This window comes from Rhinopithecus roxellana, chromosome 10 (assembly GCF_007565055.1).
Source record: "Rhinopithecus roxellana isolate Shanxi Qingling chromosome 10, ASM756505v1, whole genome shotgun sequence".
NCBI lineage: Eukaryota > Metazoa > Chordata > Mammalia > Primates > Cercopithecidae > Rhinopithecus > Rhinopithecus roxellana.
In genome coordinates this window covers 126,008,523-126,025,787 of record NC_044558.1, presented here as the reverse complement: position 1 = coordinate 126,025,787, position 17,265 = coordinate 126,008,523, and the positions used below count along the sequence as shown (strand labels likewise).

At 35.7% G+C, this 17,265-nt stretch overlaps 1 protein-coding gene across 3 annotated transcripts in view; it reads right to left on the bottom strand.

Moving 5' to 3' along the window:
- PIK3C2G (phosphatidylinositol-4-phosphate 3-kinase catalytic subunit type 2 gamma) overlaps window positions 1–17,265 on the bottom strand; it is a 403,430-nt gene that overhangs the window by 67,746 nt on the left and 318,419 nt on the right. The gene's annotated exons all lie outside the window — the stretch shown is intronic.

Below are 17,265 nucleotides of genomic sequence, written 5' to 3'. Positions count from 1 at the left end.
TCTTTGTTCTTATTAGTTTCAAAGAACTTCTTGATTTCTGCCTTAATTTCATTGTATACCCCAAAGCCATTCAGGAGTAAGTTGTTTAACTTCCATGTAATTGCATAGTTTTAAGCAATATTTTTAGCCTTGATTTCTATTTTTATTTTGCTGTGGTCTGAGAATGTGTTTGGTATAATTCTAGTTATTTTGAATTTGCTGAGCCTTGCTTTCTGTCTGACCGTGTGATTGATTTTAGAGTATGTGCCATGTGGCAATTAGAAAAATGTATGTTCTGTCGTTTTTGGGTGGAGAATTCCATAGAGGTCTGTTAGATCCATTTGGTACAATGTTGAATTCAGGTCTTCAACATCTTTGTTAATTTTCTGCCTCAATGATCTGTCTAGTACTGTCAGTGGAAGTCTCACACTATTATTTTGTGGGAGTCTAAGTCTCTGTGTAGGTCTCTAAGAACTTGCTTTATGAATCTGGCTGTTCCTGTGTTGGCTGCATATATATTTTGGATAGTTAGGTCTCCTTGTTGAATTGAACGCTTTACCATTATGTAATGCCTTTTTTTTTTTTTTTTTAAATCTTTGTTGGTTTAAAGTCTATTTTGTTGGAAATTAGGATTACAACTCTTGCTTTTCTTCTGATTTCCATTTGCTTGGTAGATTTTCTTCCATCCCTTTATTTTGAGTCTTTTGGTGTCACTGTGTATGAGATGGGACTCTTAAAGATAGCATACCATTGGGTTTTGCTTTTCTATCCCGTAGACCACTCTGTGCTTTTTATATGTAAATGGCACTGTGTGTAATGTAAATGGGTATTTAGTCCATTTACATTCAAGTTTAGTTTTATTACATGTAGATTTGATCCTGTCATTGTGTTGTTAGCTGGTTATCATGCCAGCTTGTTTGTGTGTTTGCTTTAGAGTGTCACTGGTCTATGTACTTAAGTGTGTTTCTGTATCATCTGATAATAATGCTTCCTTTCTATATTTAGTGCTCCTTTCAAGATCTCTTGTAAGGCAGGTCTGGTGGTAACGGACTCCATCAGCATTTGCTTATTTGTAAAGGATCTTATTTCTCCTTCACTGAGAAAGCTTAATTTGGTTAGATATAAAATTCTTGGTTGAAGATTTTTTTTTTCTTTAAGAATGTTACAGGCCCCCAGCCTCTTCTGGCTTATAGATTTTTTGCTGAGAGGTCCACTGTTAGCCTGATGGTGTTCTCTTTGTAGGTGACCTTCCCTTTCTCTCTAGCTCCCTTTAATATTTTTTCTTTCATTTCTATCTTGGAAAATCTGATGATTATGTGTCTTGGGATGATCATCTTCTGTAGAATCTTGCAGGGGTCCTCTATATTTACTGAGTTTTACTGTTTTCCTCTCTAGCAATGTTGGGGAAGTTTTCAATTGATGATATTCAGAAATATATTTCCAAGTTGTTTGCTTTCTCCCCGTTCCTTTCAGGGATATCAATAATTCATAGATTTGACTTCCTTACATGATTCCATATGTCTCAGAGGTTTTGTTCATTTCTTTTCATTCTTTTTCTCTTTATTTTTGTCCAACCCTCTTATTTCAGAGAGCCAGTCTTGAAGTTCCAAAATTCTTTCCCCAGCTTGGCCTAATCTGCTGTTAATATTTGTAATTGCATTATAAAATATGTTAGCATGTTTTTCTGCTTTATCAGATCTATTAGGGTTTTAAAAATACATCATTTTATCTGTCAGCTCCTGTATTATTTTATTGTGATTCTCATGGATTAGGTTTTGCTGTTCTCCTGAGCATCAAAATGTCTCATGTCTTTGATAATCAATTATTTGCTGACAACTGCATTACGAATATTTCCAGCCTAACCTCCCAGCTAAACTCGAGATATATGAATCCACCTTCCCACTTGACATCTCTGGAAGCCTTATGGGCAACTCAAATGCAGTGGGTTTAGATTCAAACTCCTACTTGCCCCACTCTCCATTCCCAAGTTTTTGCCATCACAGTAAATGTTCAGCCAATGCAAGCTTGTCAGGCCATAAAGGCACATTAGTGGTTAGCAATCATGCTGACTAGGTCAGTGCTTGTGCGCTAAGAGTTGTTAGATATTTGGAACACTTCTCCTACGTAGAGTGTTGCATATTTGTTGAATAAATAAATAAACGTTTGGGATTTTTCTTAGAGGATCTAAAGTTACTGTCCTTTGATATCAATGACTCAGGTAAATGCGATAAGCTAAATGAAATGCTGTATGAGGTTTTGTGTGTGTATATATATATATATATATATGTGCATTTTTTTCACAGTTAGAGTAGATATGTTTATCTAATATAGGATTTTCAATGTCTAATAATGTGCTTTTAAATTTAACAATGCAATCAATAAAGAACAAATTTGAAACCCAATTGAATAATTTTAAGTTAAAATCTGCATCAGTTTATAGTTTAAGTTCAGAGTTCTTACTAATACTCTGTTTGCCAATTATGTTAAGTCATTTACAATTTAATACGATTGATTTTTTGAGAGAGTTGGTCAATTCAAAGTTACCTAAAACGTAAGTGCTTTTCCTATGTCATCTGAACATATTCTCGTTATCAAAGACTGCAGAGTTAAAGTACTTGCAAAGGCCAGAAGTAATGTAATGTAACACTGAGATCAATTTTTTCTTTCTTTAAAAATAGCACATTAAGCATTCCCATTTATTAACTGTTCAGCCAACATCTAGAATTGGCTGCAAGATTTAGTTTTAGTGAGTTAAAACAATAAGCTAAATCTATCTTTCTCAAACACAATGAAGTGCTGTAAAAATGTGAATTTAAAAATGAATTCCCATAAGAGTTTTAAATCAAAGTTGAACAGTAATTTTATTTTATTGCTTTTTTTAATAAAGCAGCATGTCAGAATGTCCAGTCTTTAATGTAGTTCAACCCACTATATTCATATTAGAGTCACATGGAAGAATGACACTACGAAAAATAGTGAACTTCTAAAGAATCCTTTACATTTCCAGTTTAAAATGTCATCAGCATTTTAGTAGACTGTGTAAAGTAATCTTGGCTTTACTGATGGTACACATATGACATTTATCCTGCGTGCAACATAATCTCAGCTAGCTCCAAATAAGAAAAGAGCAATGTAGTGACAAATGTAGTAATTAACATCTGGGTTTAGCAAGCAGGGAACAAGAAACATATGCTCACTATTAAGATAGGATTTATCCATTTGGATTTATTTTGACATTTGATTTCTGCTTTAAAAAAATAACACTGCTTAAAACTTAAGTAATATCAATTTCTTATTTTAGGGAACTTCTGGTAATGAACAACAATACTGAGAAGAGCTAAAGTTCACAGTGAATATGGCTTTAAAAATTTAAAAAACAACAGCTGTTTGAATATCTCAGCTAACCTCAAATATGGGTGCACATTTATTTAGGTACTGCTATCACTTGCTATTACTTTTATTACATATTTCTATTACTCTCTCTCTTTTTTTTTTTTTTTTTTGAGATGGAGTCTCACTGTATTGCCAGGCTGGAGTGCAGTGGCATGATCTCGGCTCACTGCAACTGCCACCTCGCAGATTCGAGCAATTCTCCTGCCTCAGCCTCCAGAGTAGCTGGGACTACAGGTGCATGCCACCATGCCTGGCTAATTTTTGTATTTTTAGTAAAGACGGGATTTCACCATGTTGGCCAGGATGGTCTCGATTTCTTGACCTCGTGATCCACCCACCTCAGCTTCCCAAAGTGCTGGGATTACAGGCATGAGCCACCATGCCCGGCCGTTTCTATTACTCTTTATAAAGATCTTATTTAGTCCACAACACAATTCCACCAAAACAGAGTAAAATTTAAAGAAGCAAAAGGAATTCTTGTTAGCACTACAAGAATGAACTTGAATGAACTACAAACACTGAAAGAAAAAAAGTTTAAATCCATTTTGAGGAAAAGAGTGAAGCTAAAAAATAAGTCGGGTAGATATGGAACAAGGATATCTAAACTGATCAACTCCATTAGAAAAGGTATTGGGATAGTCCATTTTCTTTTGTCAGTTGTGTGCATGTGTGTGTGTGAGAGAGACAGACAGAGAAACAGAAAAACAGAGAGATCTCAGAGATTTATAGGCATCTCTCCACCTGGGCTGCTCTCGTATCTTTAGAACAAATCCCCAGAGACCTCTTGCCCATCTGAATTAACCAATTCTGGAATTTAAAGCAGTCTCTTTATCTCATTCCCTTGACAAAAGTAAGACTGCTTGCAATTAGGAATGATACTAGAAGGGCACGTAATAATATTTGATATTAGCAAGTTAAGGTGATACGATTTCATGTTAAAGCTATATTTTCTACTTCCTTTTCTTCCATTTTTCCACTCACTGTCATATATTATTTATATTCATGTCTGTATTTATTACAGTATTGTAAACTCAATGAGAGTAAAGTACATATTGCATTATTTTTAATCTCTCCAATTTCTTGTCTGCAACCAACTTAAAGTTCTTAATCAAGAGTGTTACATATAGTGTCAGTAAAAATTTAAAGTCTTTACAAAGTTATGTAGTGATATAAAATAATTTTATAATTGTTATAAATAAATATATCATATAACTAAAATTGGGGTGTTGTTTAGTGTAGAAGTATATAGAATTATCTTTATTTTTCCTATGTTGTCATAAGACAACCAACTATAAAATGTGAAAAATATTTGAGGAGAAAATTTCTAGAATCAGAGATGCAGATTATTCTATTACAGAAGTATTCAGCATAAATAGTATAGATTCAAGTTAAATCTCTTGTTTTATTAACAAGAGAAAAGAAAATTTGTGAATGCATGAAAACATCTTCTAAGCAGTTCATATCACTTAAAATAGTAAAAATATTTATGGCACATAGACTACACAAATTCTAATGTTTATGTAGATAACTATGTTAATACATATGAAGAAAGGGAGCTGTATCAGTAATACAACATTTTAAAAATCTGGAAATAACAGGATTTGGTTTGGAATTATTTATATGATCTTTAGGCCAATAGTGTTTCATTTAATCTTAAAATTATGTTTTTATTTCCTGAATATAAACAAACTGACTTAGGCAAGTGTCCGTAAACATATGGAGATGCGTAATGCTTTTATGAGGACTAACCTACTTGCAGATAATTAAAATCTGACTACATTATGCATCACAGAGAGCATGAGTGATTAGTCAGGTCATACTGCTTATTAATGCTGAGCAACATCTGATGATGTCATTACTGTTCTATCACAATATAACTCATATAATGAATATTATCCCAAGTACTATAAAATTCCTTTGGAATATGGGAGAGAAAAAAAAAACCCAATGTGTGAAGTTATAAAAGTCTTTATGAGGCCACTGGTGCCTATCAACATAGACAGAATATAGACAAAGACTGCAGGCTTCTTATGGCAGCATTGTGTCTGATTCAGCTTCCTACTTTCTGGGGTAGAGTTTCCCAGACCTGGTTGTGCATCTGAATCACTGGAATTATTGAAATACAAGACAGATACCTAATATATCACCTTCTACCTTTAGAACCAGCATGTTTAAGGATGGGGCTCTGAACATTCCTTTTAAAATCTTCCCAGTTTATTATAAAACAATTGGTTACCAGGTACTATTTTGGCACCCCTGGCCAGAGAGTATAAAATGTAGGCAATCAATAAACATTTGTTGAATGACTAAGACAGTGATTTACAATGTGGCAGCTAATATGCCAAGGCTCCTCAGTGTCCACATTTACTTTTTGATGATTTGGCATCTATTAATATAGCACTACTTTATTTATTTTGTAGTCCAGAAAGGGCAAATAATAATTGAGATGTAGATTATGCATCTCAGGAAGGTATGGTACCCTAAATATTCATTGTGCAAAATCAACTGAGTTAATTACCAGGATGATACCTTGAGAGAAGGTATTACATCTATAATTGTAGCTTCTTTTAGTTTGAGACTATTTTGAAACAAGACAGGATTCACCTCCTTGAGACTCCAGTGTTAGAAGATGGCTGAAATATTCTCACTTGGAGTATTTTTAGGCTAGTGATTTCACAACAGTATTTCCTGTTTGATGATGTAAATACCTTCTCTCATTAGATTTGAATTCAATTTAATATAAAAACAATGTAGTGCCTGGAATTTCTTTAGCCTTGCTTTCCGTAAATACTGACCAATGGAGATTAAAAGAGACACAAAACAAGATAAAAACATCTCTCCTTGGGGTCTCTAGGGAAGTACTTTAATTAGCACATTTGCAAATGTGGATGTGATGAAAACTGCAAGCTATGTTTGGTGGTTTTGGTCTTACATCCCCATGCAGCGATGAGTATGATGGGCAACAATATTCATTAAGCCTTGCTGTGCTAAACTACACATTTACAAAAAACCTTCTCTGCCTGTGCATGCCTGGCTTCTTTGCCTTCTGCTCTCATGACAGGCCTCTGCTAATATTTCTATCTTAACCCATCCTGTGAGATTTCATTTAGGAGTTTCCTACTGAAAACTTCAGTAGGAGTTTCCTACTGAAAGTCTGCTGCTTCCAATATTCACCTTCTTCACACCAGTCCCAGAAATCAGACTCCTTTTTACTTTGCACTTATTGGCCTCAGCTTACATAGCCCAAACCTGACAATTTCAGCAGTTTCTAGACAGGTATTGTCTCCAAACAGCTTTAGTATAATCAGTAAGACAGTCCTCAGCATGCAAAAATAACAATCCATCCACTATTCCCTCAGCACTTTCCTTTACAGATACTGCCATATCCATAGCCCTTGACTACAGTATAAATGAACAGACGTGACCTTCAACATCAGTGAGGGACATTAAGATGTCAGCATTCTATGTGCTTCTTTAACATGCAAAAATCACTTGAAAACCAATGGGATGAATTAAGTTTCCTTGATTCTGTAGGATGGAAGCCTCAGTCATAATTTATTCCTCATGGACTGAGACAGAAAGGCAAATATACTAAAACATGTTGTATCATTTTATATTGAGAATGCAATATTGAGAATTTTATATTTAGAATACAATATCTTGCTTTCTTGTTGTTTTGTTAACAATGTTTTCAAGCATTATTTTATTTTACTTCTTTGTTTCCTCCTACTACTGACATTATTATATTCTCAGTTTCCCTATTACACTACTCTATCTTCATAGTGAGTGAGCAGATACTGTTCATTTCTTTCCCTTTGCTCATAATAGATACATTACAAATGTGATTTGTATAATCTGAGTGATCTTTCTGGAGGGCACAGTCATGACTTGGTGTGCTACTACCATTCATCCTTTCTGCCCATGGCAAGGCAATGTTTCTGTACATGGCATTGGCAACCAGTGCAGCCTACGCCAGAGCTGGCAGTAAAGAGGATTCCAAAGATCATGCTCTGCAATGCCAGAGGTCTCTGTCATGACATTCATGTGGGATTATGCATTGAAGTGAAGGAAACAATTAAAAGTACTATGAATAGTTTTTTTTTTTTTTTTTTTGAGATGGAGTCTGGCTGTGTCGCCCAGGCTGGAGTGCAGTGGCCGGATCTCAGCTCATTGCAAGCTCCGCCTTCCAGGTTCACGCCATTCTCCTGCCTCAGCCTCCCAAGTAGCTGGGACTACAGGCACCTGCCACCACGCCCGGCTAATTTTTTGTATTTTTAGTAGAGATGGGGTTTCACCGTGTTGGCCAGGATGGTCTCGATCTCCTGACCTCGTGATCTGCCCATCTCGGCCTCCCAAAGTGCTGGGATTACAGGCGTGAGCCACTGTGCCCAGCAAATGTTTATTTTGTAATAACATTCACATTTCTTTTTCTAAATTTTTCACTTTCTACAAGTTTTAAAATGTGTGTCACTATTTGTACAGTAGTTTATGTATAAAACATATTTAAATGAGTTATATATTTTGGAAGCATGAGCAATTTTTTAAAAATAAAAACTTGATATCAGCATAAACAAGTTTAGAGACCATGGCTAAACACTTCTCAGATGCAATCTTTCAGTCCCTTAGGTTTTCAATAGCAGCAGAAGTTTTATAGGCTAATATGTGCTAATGATTTTCTTATTCATTTACTCATTCAAAAACAGTAAACATTGATAAGAGTTAGTATTAGTGCTAGACATGGGGTAAAAATAGAGATGAATATAGTCATTTTGTTCTTTAAGTTTCTAAACAGGAGAAAGCGTATAACCATAATGTTTTGTTTTTGCAGTTATCTTTGCCTAGCATGACTTTTCCCGATTTCTAGTTACCAACTGCTACTTGCCCTTTAATATCATCTTAAATGCCATACCATCTGGGATGCCTTCTCTACCTCACTTGGAATTAGTTGAATACACCTCCTTAAGTGCTCCGGCAGTCATCCTTGGACACAACATAGCATCTCCAGATGCTATGAGATGAGAGTCTACCAGCCTTGAAACAATATTGCAGCGCAATGTTCTTGTATCAAAATTTGCTAAGAATCAATAATATAATAGAATACTTGAGTACCTACTATATTGGAGGCCAAATGACTGAACATATTTAAATGGAAAAATAAATGGAAAGATACTCATTGTCTGAGACAATGGTTCTCAAATACTACCATGTATTGAGATCTTCTGAAGGACTTGTTAAAAACAAAGATTGCTGGGTCCCACCCCTTGAGTTTCTGATTTAGTAGATCTAGGTAGGGCCAATATTTAACATTCTTATATAAGTTTCAAGGTGAGATTCCCAGCACCATATAGGAATTATAATTTGAGAACCACTTGTTTTCTTAGTAACTGCTGACAGGGATCTAAAAGTTTCATCTCTTCTTGCTCCTGACTATATGCCATCTAATGCAGTCCTTACTGACAACTCAGGTTTTCTCTAACAGTGCTTAGGACCCCTATGACCTAGGATTTTCTTCTTTAAATACATCTATTTATCATGAAACCACAATATTACTCAACTAGGAGGCACAGCAATAAGCCAACATACTGAATCAGTGAGTCTATTTTACAGTTAGGAGGCTATTTTGTATATATGCATTGATATTTGTTTAAATTTCAGTGAGTTTTTTTATATGTACTGATTCAATCTATTGTAGAGCATGTAACAAAAGAAATTTAAACCATGACTTGAGATGTAATTTCATCTAAAAGCTTTCCCAAGATCCAAGTGGAGAAGAAAGGTTGTTGAACTGACAGCTGAGAAAAAAATAGAGCTCTTTGGCCCTTTAGTAAGTTCTGGTTATGGGGTTAGCTGTTTTCCTACTGTTACAATGCCTGTAATTTACTTTGAAATATTTCCGCATGTGCAAGATGATATTATATATGTTTCTTAACATATACATATATGTTATATGTGTGTGTGTATATATGTATAACATATATATAACCCAAGTGCTGCTGGCATTTAATCAAGACGGCAGAGTCGAGTCTAGAAATGACCTGTTAATGTCCTAATCAAAAGATGCACAACTGGGGCAGTGGTATGGGGAGGGAAAAAAGAGGGGGGTTCTTAGTATTCTAATCAAGAATCCCATCTAGAATGCAGTCAGTACATGTGCTTCTGTTATTCACTCAGAACTTGATAATAGGCATTTTAGTAATTGGCAAACTGAATGTTAAAGATGAGTTTTCCTTTATAAAAATGGTGGCTTATTGACTAGTCATATTAATATTAGAAATGGGTTCTCATGGGTGACATTAAAGTTATCAAGATCTGTGGACTAGCTAAAAATATCCTATAAGTGTTCTTCACTCTTACATCAAAAGGCAAAAAATCCAAAAGGCCATGTACTCTTTACTTTTAAGGGTAATGTTTCAGATAAATCACTAAAAGATCCTGTGTCTATCCAAGAACTCTAGAATATTCTGTTAGTTTGGTGCCTCCCTATGAAATGTAGCATTCATCTCAAATAAGATCCGTCCTTCCTACAGGATGGTGATATGAGAACCTAATAATAAAGAAAATTAGAGCTCCTTTTAGCATTCGGAAATTGTATGCTCTGTGCATATATTTAGTATGTGTGTGTTTGTGTGATCTTAAAAGCCTTTTTAGATCCACATGTGAGATGGGACAGAATTAGGGTTTGGCATTTCCCTTCAGTTTTCTAGGCTATTCTCAGAGCCACTGGTGGGTAGCAGGAAACAGCCCGATAAGAAATCCTTAAATACTTTTTGGGATGGAAAGTGACCACAGACTGAGACCCTACAGTAGTAACCTATGAGAGAATGGTTGCAGTAGAGCACAAGAAAGAGATGGGGAAGCAAAATGACAGACATCTCTTAAAACCAAGGGTAGCTTGGGTGATGGCTGCAGTTTTAGACTCCATTTTCTGGTGATAGTAGGTTAAGCCATTTTGTCCAAATATCCTAATGAGAATAATTGAAACAGCTAGACATTTGTTTTTTAAACTTTGCTGGAAAGTGTTAGAGAGCCAACAAGATAGTGACAAATTTCCAGGGTAGGATCTGGAAGGAAGACACAGATTCAGGAATGTGAGTCCAGGATTTGGCACTGCTTCTCTGTTGTGGGTATTTACTCACACAAGTGGGAGCAGTTGAGAGGCTGAGAAGTTAAGCAGCACTTTTGACCACTTTGCAGACACAGGAGGAAAGGAAATTGAATCCAGGACTGCCAGGTAGGCTGCTGGTGAATATGCCTCTCCTTGGGTCTGGACCCCAGATGGCTATATCTGAGGAATAAGGATGAACCAGAAAGAGGCCCTCACAAAGGCTATATTTCAGTTTCGAATAATCTGAATTGCTACAATTGAATTTTGGCAATTTTAGATTGTTAATGTTCCTATATTTAATTATTTTCCACACTACGATAATAGTAACCTAGTTGGTAAATTATTTCTACAAAGGATATTGCAGTATAATATCTGGCCACACACATATACACCATGGAATATTATGCAGCCATAAAAAAGGATGAGTTTGCGTCCTTTGTAGGGACATGGATGCAACTGGAAACCATCATTCTTAGCAAACTGTCACAAGAACAGAAAACCAAACACCGCATGTTCTCACTCATAGGTGGGAACTGAACAATGAGATCACTTGGACTCGGGAAGGGGAACATCACACACTGGGGCCTATCATGGGGAGGGGGGTGGGGGAGGGATTGCATTGGGAGTTATACCTGATATAAATGACGAATTGATGGATGCTGACGAGTTGATGGGTGCAGCACACCAACATGGCACAAGTATACATATGTAACAAACCTGCATGTTATGCACATGTACCCTAGAACTTAAAGTATAAAAAAAAAAAAAAAAAATCTGGCCACAATAAAAAAGAAAATAACTAAACTTACAAGTGAACAAAACTACATGATTGAAAATCAGTAGAAACATTACACATTAGAATCGTACATGCAGTGATTTGCAATAGTGGAGTTTTAAGAAAGATTTAAAAATAACTATACTTACTGTTTGCAAAGATATATACAAAAGGCTGAGATTTTCAGTAAAAATGGGGAACTCACATAAAAATGGAAAAAATAAAACTGAAAAACATAATATTTGAAATTAAGAACTCAAAGAATGAGTTTAATAACATATTAAACACAGATAAAAGAGAATTAATAACCCAGAAGTTATGTCAGATGAAGCTACTCAGAATGAGGCATGAGGAGACAAAATGATTAAAAAATACAGGAGTAAGAGTAGGAAGCATAAAGGATATAGTGAAGAGGTTTAACATATATGTTATTACAGTCCTAGAAAAAGAGAAGAAATGGTACAAGCAATATTTGAAGTCATAATGTCTGAAAGCTTTCCAAAACTGATGAAAGACATCATAGCACAAATTCGAGAAGCTCTGAAGCTCAAACATGATAAAGGTAACAACATTACATCTGAGCAGACTACAGTAAAAGTGCAAAAAAACAAAAGCAGATATGTATCAGCAGATTGTATTTATATATATCAGCAGGCATTTTGATATAGCTACCTATATAAAGCTTTATTATATAAATTTTATGTTTAATGATATAAAGCTTTATTATATGTATATATTTATATATAAAGCTATATATAAGGCTTTATATTATAAAAACTATATCTATAGCTATATATAATTATATTTTATATAATTGCTATTAAAATAGTATTGTCAGCAAAAATATTCCTCAAGAATAAAAGACTAAACAAATATTGATTATATGAATTAAAAATAATAACTACTTCTTAAGTTTATAGATACAGATATAGATATACATTATCTGTAAAGCATATAAGACACAAGTGGGTTAAATAGGCATAGGTCTCTAAGGACCTTGTATCATTGGGAAATTCCTAAAAATTCTAATCTATATTAGACTTAAATAAGTCAAAGACACATACTTTAATGTCTACGGTAATTCCTAACAGTAAAAGAGTTTATAACTCCTGAGGCTACATAGGACAAAATGGAAAAATAAATACTAAATTTAAAAAAAGAATGGAAGAAAAGAGAGAAAGCATTTAAGTGATAGATTGAGTATAACATATACGCATAGACACATGCACACACATATATATCGATGACAGTAGCAAATGTAAATAATTAAGCAGTATAAGTAAAAGATGAAAATTATGTTACTAGATTTAGAAGAAAACCCATCTGTGTGTTCATTATAAGAGTGATCATTGAAATGGAAAAATATGAAATGATGAAAGTAAAGCAATGGAAAAAGTTGTGTCATGCAGACACTAGCCAAAATAAAGCTGGCCTGGCTATATTAGTAATACAGAAGAAAGATTTTTCAGACAAAAGGCATTGTTAGAGATAGGACAGACACAAGAACGTTAGTGAAAATTTCAATATAATGGGAAAATATAATAATTATCCATGTAAGTGATCCTAATAACAATACATACAAAGCAAAAATTAACAGGAAGATAATGAGAAGTAGTTAGATATATTAATATAGTGGATATTTCTAAAAACTTCTGCTGGTACAAACAAACAAAAATCAGTCAAGATGACAATCTGCACTAACATACAAGTGTAGAACACTGCTCTCACAACTACGGGGTGCATTCTTCTAAAGCACACATGGAATTTTTACTGCAGTTGACCATATTTAGGACCATAAAACATCGCAAAATTTAGAAAAAAATTGAAACTATAGGTGTGTTCTCTGACATACTTAAGCTAGAAATAAAATAACAAGAATAAAAAGGCTAAATATATTTGAAAAAATTAAAAAATATTTCTTAAAAATTCATGGCCTTAAGAGAAATCACAATGAAAAGTTTATAAATATTTTGAAAGAATAAGAAAGAAAATATGGTATTGTATATCAAATTTATATATACAATGTTATATAGAGAGATTTGTAGGGTGCAATCAAACCTTTACTGGAAGAAGGGATTCGAATTTTGAATGTGTAAGTTAGATAGCTTGAAAGTAAAGTTAAGCAGCCATCTGTAGTGAATCTCTATAATTTTTCATTGCCTTGGCATTTATTTTAAATATAAGTTGCACTTTCAAATCCTAGAAGAAAGTCTTAGTCATCTTTGATAGTTTTCAGTTCTTTGCCTTCGAGCTCCTTGATGTGGTCCGTCCAGATATTTCTTATACAACTACCTCCTGGTGACCATCTCTCTATTGGTCAGATAGATATAACCTTCTTGACTCACTCCACTCATACCCACACACTGCTTGTATTGCATAGATATGCTACAATGACTACTTTCAGTCACCGTGCACCTCTATAGAACCTGCGCCTGCTTGCTCTAAAACCTCTAATTAGAACTCCCTGTGGGAAATCTGCTTGGATAATGCCCTACACTGCAATAAAGGCTTTGGTCCACAGGTTCCTTGCCCTCTCTCTCTTGTTCTTTACCTGCTGCTTGAGTGTGTGTGTTAATAAAGTGTGCATCTCAGGCTGGGCACAGTGGCTCATGCCTGTAATCCCAGCACTTTGGGAGGCCGAGGCAGGCAGATCACCTGAGGTCAGGAGTTCAAGATCAGCCTGGCTAACATGGCGAAACCCCGTCTCTACTAAAAATACAAAAATAGGCTGGGTGTGGTCGTGGATGCCTGTAATCCCAGCTACTGGGGAGGCTGAGGCGGGAGAATTGCTTGAACCTGGGAGGCAGAGGTTGCCGTGAGCTGAGATCACGCCATTGCACTCCAGTGTGGGTGATGAGCAAAACTCTGTCTCAAAAAAAAAAAAAAAAAAAAAAAAGTGCATGTTTTTATTTATGGATGAAGAAGTATTACATGAAAGGTACATTGTAAACCTGAATAAAGGAGAAGAGCCGTTGATCATGGATCACCCCAAAAGATTCACACGTTTATGACATTGAGGTAGGGTATGTTCTTACTGGGAAAATACTGATACATTTCACTTCATTAAAATTAAGCATTTCTGTTCATCAGGAGACATGACAGAGAGAGCAAAGGGACAAGGTACAGAGTAGGAGAAAATTTTTTCAATCTGTTTAAATAATAAAGAACTTCTATCCAGAATATATGAAGAAATATACCTTCCAACAATTTCAACCAAGAAATGAATCAATAAACGAATGTTAACTAAATAGAAAAATGGTAAAGAGACGTGAACTGGCACTTCACGAAAGAGGATATCCAAATGACCAAAAACATATCCAAAAGCGTTCAAGTAACAGGAAAATGCAAGCTAAGAGTTCAATGAGATGCACCCCAACCAGAATGGCCCCAATTTAAAAGATTAACAATACCAAGAATAGAAAATTGGAAAATGTATTTATTGCAAAGGAGAGAACAAACTGACCATTATAAGGTTGAAATAAGCATATCCTACAATCTGGAAATTCTATTTCTGGGTATAGGAACAACACGTGGATACTGAGTCATGCATGTGAAAGAATGTTCATAACATTATGGTTTGTAATAGCCCCAAACTGGAAATATTCCAAAAGTCCATGTAGAGCAGTATCTACAGATGAATTATAATATATTCATATAATAAAATATTATGCAACAATAAAAATCCATGAATCTTGGAAATGGGCTATCACTGCATTGTTGGCTTAAAACCAGTCATTCTATCATTATCTCTTAGTTCAGGTGTTTGACAGGGCTCAGGGTGTTTTGCTTGGGGTCTCTGATGAGACTGTGATCATTTGGTGGTTGGGGATGGAGTCCTAGCTGAGGACTGGATCAGTTGCTGTTCCTTAGACATGTCTCTTTGTATTTAATCTTTTTGGTTTCTCTACCTGGCAGACTCAGGGTAGGTCAGCTTGAAAGATGGCAACTGAAGGCTCCTGCAGTGACCATTACAAAAGAAATTGTTAGAAGGTGCATGGCATTTTCTAACCTATCTTGGAAGTCATAAAGGGTCGCTTCCACCATATTCTATTTGATGAGCAAATGACAGAAGCCCTCATGGGATCAAGAGGTTGGGACACAAGCTGCCTCCTCTTGATGGGAGGGTGGCAAACAATTTTCAGACATGTTTTGAAATTATTGCATGGTTAGATGTTCTTATAATTTATCCTTGAACTGTTTAATTTTCTTTTGTGGATTTTTTCCTGAATGTGTGTTTACATTTTACAATTTAAAAGTGAAAACAAAAAATAGAAGAACAATGTGCTAGTCTAGTAAGGAGGGCCAAGATCTACCAAAGTGGTGAGGGGCATCCTGCTTCACGGTGTTTTCAGTTCCTCACGACTCTTGTGATGGTTAATTTTGTGTGTCAGCTTGGCTGGGTCACAGTGTCTGTATGTTTAGTTAAACATCATTGTGGATGTTTCTGTGAAGGTGTTTTATTGGATGAGACTCATATTGAAATTGGCAGAGTTTGAGTAAAGCATATTACTCTTCATAATATGGGTAGGCCTCATCCAGTCAATTGAATACTTGAACAGAACCAAGACTGAACTCTGAGCAGAAGCCTTGGGACTCAGATGGTAAGTAATCTTCTCTGATCTCCAGCCTGCCAGCCTACCCTACAGATTTTGGATTTGCACCTCCACAATCATGTAAGCCAATTAAACAAATTTGTTCTCTCCTTCTCTCTCTCTCTCTCTGACACACACACACACACACACACACACACACACACACACACACAGTTTTGTTGGTTCAGTTTCTCTGGAGAACACTGACTAATAAGTTCAAGGCTTAGTTTTAGTTTCTAACAACTTGGGCTTGGCGTCCAAACTCTTACATCACAAGAAAGCTGAGATCCATCAGAACTGTGTCCTTGCGCTTTTTCTTAGATCCCCATGAGAGGCAGAATAATACCTTCTACCAAAAGATGTTCATGTCCTAATCCCTGGAAACTCTGAATATGTTACCTTACACGGCAAAAGAGACTTTGCAGATAGAGAATTACATTAGGAATCCCGAAATGGTGAGATTATCCTAAGTTGCCCAGATGGACACAATGTAATTGTAAAAGCGCTTCTGAGAGGGAGGCAGGAGGGTCAGAATTTGAGCCAAAGCAGATGTGATGACACGATCAGAGGTCAGAGTGTGCCACTGTGTCGCTGGAATAGAGCCACAAGCCAAGGAACACAACCAGCCTCTAGAAATTGAAAAGGTTCCACAACAAGCCCACCAACATTTGATTTTAATCCCATAAAACCTGTTTTTCAGACTTCTGAATTCCAGAACTGAAAGAAAATTGATGTGTACTGTTTTAAGCCACCAAACCTGTGGTAACTTGTCACAGCAGCAACAGATTTAAACTTTAAAAATACGATTTCTTTTTGTTTTTTCTCACTCATAATTTTTCTTATACTGTTGAGACATTTCCCCAGGCCACCTCTGTTAAATCCTATCCCGTGTTAAAGGCTCGGCTCAGATGCTCTCTTCTCCTTGAAACTTTATTGTTGCATCAGGAATGATTCTTACTCTTCTAAAACTCTAGAGCACTTCACGGCACTGACAGTCCATTTATCACATATTACTTCATTGAAGTTATTTGAAGTCAAGGTTCTATACTTGTTTTGCTGCTCCACAGTTCTCAGTTCATGTATTTTATGCAAATCAGGCATACATATTCATTGAATGAATGAACCCAAAGAATGTTATCATAAAATATTATTATTATTAGAGATGGAATCTGGGTCTGTCACCCAGGCTGGAGTGCAGTGGCACCGTTATAGGTCACTGCAGCTTCCAAGTCCTGGGTTCAAATGATTCTTCTGCCTCAGCCTCCCGAGTACCTGGGATTACAGGCATGTGTCACTGTGCCTGGATAATTTGAAAAATTTTTTGTAGAGATGAGGTCTCGTTTTGTTGCCCAGGATTGACTTAAACTCCTGGCTTCAAGCAATCTTCCCACCTCGACCTCCCAAAGTACTGGGATTACAGG